The sequence below is a fragment of the Podarcis cretensis genome, assembly GCF_951804945.1.
Source record: "Podarcis cretensis genome assembly, chromosome: 6".
NCBI classification, from domain to species: Eukaryota; Metazoa; Chordata; class Lepidosauria; order Squamata; family Lacertidae; genus Podarcis; species Podarcis cretensis.
The window spans coordinates 43097610-43105419 of NC_137175.1; the positions used below are offsets into that span (position 1 = coordinate 43097610).

A 7810-nucleotide genomic window follows, 5' to 3' on the forward strand; every position below is an offset into this window, starting at 1 on the left:
AACGTCACTTACGAATAAATTGGGGTTGCTTACTGCTCCATATTTCAAGCTGCAGCTCCACAAAATGGGCTCTTCCCACTTTTCCTCCATGTGTTTGTATCGAATTGGTACATTTCATTGATCATTTTGACTTGCAATCCAAATTGGGAGAGCAATCCAAACCCTCCATTGTGTTGGGTTGAGTGGGTATGGATTGAGCTGAGGTGTTCCTCTGCCCAGTTTTATGGGTCTCTACCACCCTCCCCCTGCAGAGTAACACCAGCACCACTGCTGGCATAGACCTCCCACTTCTACCTGCCAAGCAGATTGGTGGAAATGGTGGTGGTTAGTCCCCTGCTGGCAATAGCCAGCAGAAAGTCTCTAGGCTGGTACAGTAATCTGCCTGGAAAATAATGTGCAGTCTGTGGCCCGAAATACTGCCACACTAATCACTCCTGGAAACAGGCTGTCCCTGGAATTATAGTAGTTTAAATAGAGATGAGTCAAACTTGCCCAGAAATGCCACTGGAGAGACATCAAAAGGCTACCATGTGGGGAATTAGGTCTCGTGGTGATAAAGAATGACCTGCGGACCATCCGTTAAGTGTCCAAGAAGTTGTGAGGCAAAAGTATTTTTTAAAGTAGTACTCACGTTATATGTGATGCTAACACCCTCTTTCAGGAACACAAAAGGAGAAGGTCGGTAGGTGCCACAAACAGTAGTCCATCTGTAGCTGTGACATCTGAATAACTTATGGAACATGCTGGTCATGATTTGGCTATGTTGCTAGCGTGTTACTGTAATCAAATGAGAAAAATGGCAGAATAAAATGCAGATTTTTGAAATGTGGAAGAATGTAAAACCAAATTTAAGAAAGCTTTCGGACTGAGCATTGTGGATACTAATTAATAGAAATGCTCTTCGATGTAAGCTATTTTTTAAACACTTCCACTATTCTGAGTGTGATGGTGTATTATTTAAAGAATATGAGTAGGTGGGGCAAATCCCAACTAAGGTACCAGGAAAAGGAGGATAAACCTTGCTACTGCTTGATGGTTTTCCTGCTTTGTGATGTTTATGATTAATTATTTTGACAATGTAATGTTCTTTTTAATGTACCATTATTTCATTTTAATATGAACGCATCACTGCCCTGGGACCTTCCAGTGTAATGTTGATCACAGTAGTTCTAAATAAATAAATGAAAGTTATAAATAGACATCTATAGAAGGCTCTGTAGGAGTTCAGTATTCCAGAATGTTTGAAACCAGTTCTTAGGATGATCTGGTCTAGAACTATCAGCAAAGGTACTTTTTCTATGCACAAAACGTGCTCTCGTATGGTGAAATCTGAGACTCCGCATGTCCTCAATTATTATCCAAAAGGCATTCAAACACAGCTCCTGTTATATGGGAATATATTCAACAGAATATTCACCATGCAGAAATTTTAGGAAAAACAATGAATTTGTCACATCAAATTAAGTACCAAATTGAGTGAGATTCAGTTAAGGAAATTAATCAATTAATGAAAGGAAAAGTTGACTTTTAAAAGAAAATTCAAAAAGGAGTCAGAGATGGAAATGGTGGTTAATAAACCCATTTGTATTCCAATAGCTCCTATCCTCCTACATAAAACAGCATACATACTTACGATTCAGAATTACAGATCAGGCTATAATCTAATCAGGTAAAAGAAGATGGATTTAGTTCCATTGATCTCAGTGGGACTAAATCATCTTAAATTCAAGTATTTCACCGTATCTTAGATGAAGTTTGCATAGTTTGCCAGAAAATATTTTGAAAATTACATATAGGAGCCTCAGGGAGTAATTCTGAGCAATTTTGGATTCAGTGAATCTCTGGCTCAGCTGGCTGGTTATCAGCTCAGCTGAGCTACACCACCATAACTACCCCATCCCAGCTCAGCTGGGATACACACATGCTGAGTGTGTAGCAACTTCTTGTGCTTAGGATTTTTGTCAATCATCAGCTGCTTTGTCTCAGATAAATTTATTTGTAAGCAAGTTCCACTGTGTTCAATGGACTTTACTTTCTAGTAAAGCATTAAGGACTGTAGTCTCAGTAGTCTAATGTTTTGGATTCATTCAAGCTAAGGATGTGTTTAGTTACCTTCCCAAATATTTATTGTTTAAAGCTACACAGCACCAGTCTGCAAAGCAGACTAAGGGATTGGTTTTATCAAACCCTCACAACATATCAACAAGCCTACAACCCATTGTTGTTGCTTGCTATATATCAAATAATGTTTATAAATATGGGATATGATTCTAAGGTTGGCTTGGAAAGTTTGAGTCAACTAACATAATAATTTACATGGTTTTCTTCATGACTGCCCAAGTGTATTGGACTTCATAAATCCTGTTAGTGAGCAGATTTTAGTAGAGAACCAAATTATTTGAAGACTGCAACTGCTTGTACTATATTTGACAAGGCAAGTACAGTGTGATTTTTTTTGTGTCCCTTTCAACTATGTCCCATCTGTGACCTTTCATTTACAACGAAAGCCAAAACTCAACTGAAAGAAAAGCACACTTAAGCTTTCTAATTTCATTGGTCTTAAGTCCATCACTGGATTGTGGCCAAGGTGCTTGGGCCAAGATTTTTGTTACAGCAGAAATTCAACAACCGTCAAATGAATTCTGCAGCTGTAGTGATTGCTGGGAAATAAGAAGCAAAGAAATCAACTGAATTATTAAATAATCATTCCATTCCATATATCTTATATCTTCAAATATCTTATCAACTTCACAGAGATACAAATAACTACCCCTCCCCCCCCCGGATACTTGACTGGTGAGTGCTGCAAAAACAATAAAGGGCCATCAACATGATATTCTCTAGATGTTGTCCAACCACAAGTCCAATCAGCCCCAACCATCATGGCCAAAGGCCAGGGACGATGGGAACTGTGGTCCAACCATCTGGCTTACCCTGATATAATTGATCACTTTGGACCAGTGCTAATAACATTTTGTATCCAATGAGAATGGCTTCTGGGGTTATTCGCGTAGTTTCATCTGGTTAAATCCATAGAAAAGTTTTTGTCAATACAGATCTTCAATGTAACAGTCAAAAGACTGACTCTTGACAAGCCAAAGATCCACTTCTAAAACATACGACAAGCCCACTGGATCATCTAGTCCAGCATCCTGTTTTTACAGCAGCCAAGCAGATGCCTATGGGAAGCCTGTAAACTGGACATGAGAGCAACAGCAAAAGATGATGTTCAAATGAACATCCCCAGGGATATTTTGAACTATTTTGACAAAAATGTTAGAACTTGTACTCTAACAAATATACGATAATGAATCCCACGAATTAAAATGTTACAACTAGATGTATATTAGGCACAGAAGAGGACTCTTTCACCAGATAAGGTTTTTATAATTCTCTTGTGGGGAACAAATTAGTCTTCTTTTGGTGGAATTTGCTCACCTGGCTTCACTTGTTTGATGAAGAAAATGCTGTCCATATCCCATAAGAATCACTCTTGTCAGTCACAGGCACATTATTTGTACACTGCTTTTGTATACAGTATATTCAAAACAGTTCACAACAAACATAGACAAAAGTCGCAAACAAAATATTATAAATACACTAATTAGCTCTTTATAAAAGACAATTTCAAAGAGTTTAAAAATATACAGTATACATAATTTTCAAAACCATATAAACAGCAAAATACTGAGGATTATATTTTCTCCTCAAGTTTGGGAAAACATTGCCCTAATGTTGGGGAGAGCCAAATTCAAATCCCCACTTGGCCATGAAACTCACCAGGTCACCTTAGACCGATCGCTCTCTTTCAGCCTCATCTACCTCACTTTGTAGTGAGGATAAAATGGCCACGAGGCAGGGAGAACCCAGTACCCCTGTGCTTATTGGAAGAAAGGCAGGATAAACGTAATAAATAAAATATCAAAGCAAATCATTCACAGTTCTATACTAACATAAAGAGTGATACTCTCTGACCTACGAATCATGCTGGCTTCTACTCCTTAGGAGTCACAGTAAACAAGCTGTCATGTTATCACACTATTCTCTTCACAGTAATAAAAGTGATTTGTTACATACAATATATTTGGAGATCATAATCTGATGTAGTAGGCAGTCACGGGTAGAGAGTCTAAATCCATGCCAAGGATGTGGTCATGGCACTATGACCATAAACTAGTTGAAGATTTCCAGGAACGGAGCCCAACACAAGTTCTGTCATGTTAGCTGCTATTTGACAAGGAGAGCCAGGTTTTGCTGTCTAGCTGTTCTCACAGAAGAATCAATCACAAGCCTGGCTGGCTGTTTCAAAATAATGTTTTGGTTTAAATGTGGGCATTTGTATTGGAGGGGAAACAAAACAATGATGCACAGGGCTAAATGACAGCCCTGTAATCCAAAATCTCTCCCAAATTCTCCACAGTTGCATTAGGAATCCGGCCTTCAAAATGCCCTTTTTCTGGAACCTCCTCTAGAAAGTGTTGTCCCTGCAGGGCCAGCCATTTCTGGTGAACCCGGGGGCAATGCTTCTTTGATTTTTAGAGAATGAGCTTTTATTTGAGGTATTTTGTGTCCCTAAAATGTTATTGGCAGACACAGAGCTGGACTTCACTTGATTAGGCATAATGTTCCAACCTGGGCCTACTAAACTAGTTTTTTCTTCCTGTCAAAGAGAAGGTGGGGGGCGGGCTGCTGCACCTTCTTACCATTGTGGTGGCCAGGTCTGCAATGGTGGCTTCTGTTTTTTGCTGGGTTGGAGGACATGATCGAGTACAAAGTAAGTGATGCGTCTCAATGGACTGTGAGTGAAAAATGTGGGGCAGTGTAAAGTGGTAGCACAAGTATTTGGGAACATTATCCTACTGCTTTTTGCTACCCTTCAGAGTTTTCCCTGGAGTCATCCAGGCCCACTTTTCCTAGCCTAAACTGGGACTAATATATTATCTCTCTCTTCTCCTTGTAGATGCTAGCCTCCTTGGGCCTGTCATTTCTTGAAGGGTTACAAAAACACCAGCCTCAAAAGCAACAACAAAACTTGAGGCAGTTGAAGCAGAAATAATTCTGGAGTTCAGATGGGTAGGCATTCAAGACTCAGGATTAAAACAGGCAAGAAAGAGTCCCAAGAAATACAATAGCAAAGAAAGAAAAACCAGGCCGGTAAAGCCAGCAGACCACCACCCAAATGCAAGCTTAAATATGAATGTCAGCTGACGGGGGGGGGGGGGAGGAATGATATATCTGTATTATTCTTTGCTTTTGTCCAGTTGCCAGAAAAAGAACAATACTGCTTACCCCTCTCCCCGTTTTGTTTTTATTTTGAAACAAGACGCCTTAGTTGATCAACATTTGTGCTTGATTCTCCAGGTTTAGACACACCCCAAACTGCTGCGATCTAGACTGAATCAACCCCTGCACTGAAAAGGACACCAACCCAAGGCCCAGGCCTCAGACAGGTACCAGTTTCCTATATAAACAAAAAAACAACAAACAAGGAGCTGACAGTGCTGCTTCTAACTAAAAGCACCCTAGATTTCCCAGGATGTTGAAAACAACCCTGTCTCACATACGTAGTTTTAATCATATATTCCAGGGACCGGGGCAGTCCTACCGAACATACTACACTGGAATAAGAGATTTTAAAATTGCAGTCTGCTTAGACGCATTCAGTAAGACTGTTTGTTCAAAGGAAACGTTTTTAATTGGGCATGGCCTAGTGATACTGAAACACAAGCAAGAGATAATAGGGTCAACACTAAATACAGTAACTGCTATAGAAACCTATTGCATGTAATAACCACATTTTTAAAAAAGAATATTTCCAATACCTGACTCAAACTGATGAATTTTAAGTCTAAACTGGAAATAAAGGGGGAAAGCCAAACATGGAATTGGATTTACTGTCATGATGCATTAAGTTAAATAAAGAGCAGAAGGAGCAGTATCTTAAGTATGTGAGTCTTACCCATTTAATCCCCCATCATTGGATTAGAACACTCTACAAATAATAATCCGATAAAAATATGTCTTTTTATGAGGGTTTTTATGATACCAAAGTATTAATATTTTCAAAGAAAATGAGGAGGGGGAAAGGCTAATTGGTTTTCGCCTTTTGTGATGTTAACCATCTATATCAGGCTGACTTTCTTTGACCCTTGGCCAACCCTCCAATGACCACATGCCAGCAGTTGGTGTGTCCAAAAGTGGGTGAGGACACCATTTCTCCATAAGCTCTTCACTGTCAAATATGACTATTGTTGCATGTTACCTGTCAAATGCTTAATACCATTGTGTACTCTTATTATGTATTATTATTTATGGTGTTCATATCCTGCTCTTCTTCTGTAGGAGCCCATTGTCATATACTGCAAAATATCAAATATTTTTTCAGGTATAAAATATTGAAAACAAATATGATTGGGTGTATAACAGAGATATAAAATAGACTCCTTGAAAGTTTGGTTAATATTTAACTACCCAGATATTACCTGAAGAATATTTAACTTCACAAAGGATAATTTTGAGAAGAATGTCAAGGAGCAAATATATTTCAGTTCTAGTCTATTGGATCAATAGAAAAGTGAAAGTGATTCTGGGATATGCTATAAATGTTGCTTTTTAAAAAGCAGCTGATGAATAAGTAGATATGTTTTAACAGCTGTTAAAATATTACATCACCAAAAGACTTGGAAAAATTAAATGTCCCTCCCCAAAGAACTCCCCAGGGTGTTTTATATACTGTACAAGAAGCCATCTTTCACAATGTGCTTGATACAGGGCCATGCATCTGTTAAATGATCATTGCTCCATTTTTAAAGATTATTAGCATGTTCTGTTTATATTCCATTTAGATTGTGTTCCCAATACTATGTTCAAAAACAAAACGAAATTACAATTTTTAAAGCCATCCTGATTGTTACTATTTTGATATATGCCTCTTGAAAATTAAACTTCATGTGCACAAGGGGTTGCTGTTCTTCAGCTTTCAGCCACGTTCCCACCAGGCATCTAAAAACTGGACTATGGTGACTGCAGCTCGACTAGAACACACATATGTAACTACATGTACATCACCATAGTTCACAGTCATTTAATGATTAAGTATAATAACAGTGCTGGTAAACTACATTTTTTCTAGTTATCTTTCACCAAAATAACACAATCATTACTGTTTAATTAAATTAAGCCATTAAACTACAATTCTTATGTTACACCACCTAAATGAAAATTATTACATTGCATTCCTCATTGAACATAATCCAATTTAAAACAAAAAACTTTCCCTACTGCAGTTCCCCCTGAGAAGGGCACTGCCTGCTGGAGCAGAGGTGCTACAGCAGCTGACAGAACCAGCCAGTGTAGCGACTAAAAACCCACCCTGTCAATTTCCCCAGTGCTCCTGATTATGTTCAGAAGCAGATGTCCCCACTTGGATTCAGGTTTCAAATCCCTGTGGAAAAGTCCAAATTAGGGGTAAGAGGATCAGAGACTGGGCAATTCATTATTTTACACCCAGGTGGCATTAAAATGTGTGGGTGTAGTATTGTTAGCAGAAGAGTTTGACAGGTGTGAGAATTTGATAGCTTAGTTACTGAAAACAGCACCCGATTGCATCTCCCAGTATGTTGCCAAGCACAATTCAAAGTGTTGGTGCTGACCTTTAAAGCCCTAAACAGCCTCGGCCCAGTATCCCTGAAGGAGCGTCTCCACCCCCATCATTCAGCCAGGACACTGAGGTCCAGCTCCGAGGGCCTTCTGGCGGTTCCCTCCCTGCGAGAAGTGAAGCTACAGGGAACTAGCCAGAGCCTTCTTGGTA

The 7810-nt window shown here is 39.1% G+C and overlaps 1 long non-coding RNA gene across 1 annotated transcript; it reads left to right on the forward strand.

Annotated features, from left to right (window-relative positions):
• The first annotated feature begins 4703 nt into the window (after nt 1-4703).
• On the forward strand, nt 4704-6155 carry LOC307219288. Its single transcript, XR_013840349.1, has 3 exons — nt 4704-4774; nt 4961-5103; nt 5362-6155. It is a non-coding gene; the product is annotated as an uncharacterized lncRNA (long non-coding RNA).
• The last annotated feature ends 1655 nt before the right edge of the window (nt 6156-7810 follow it).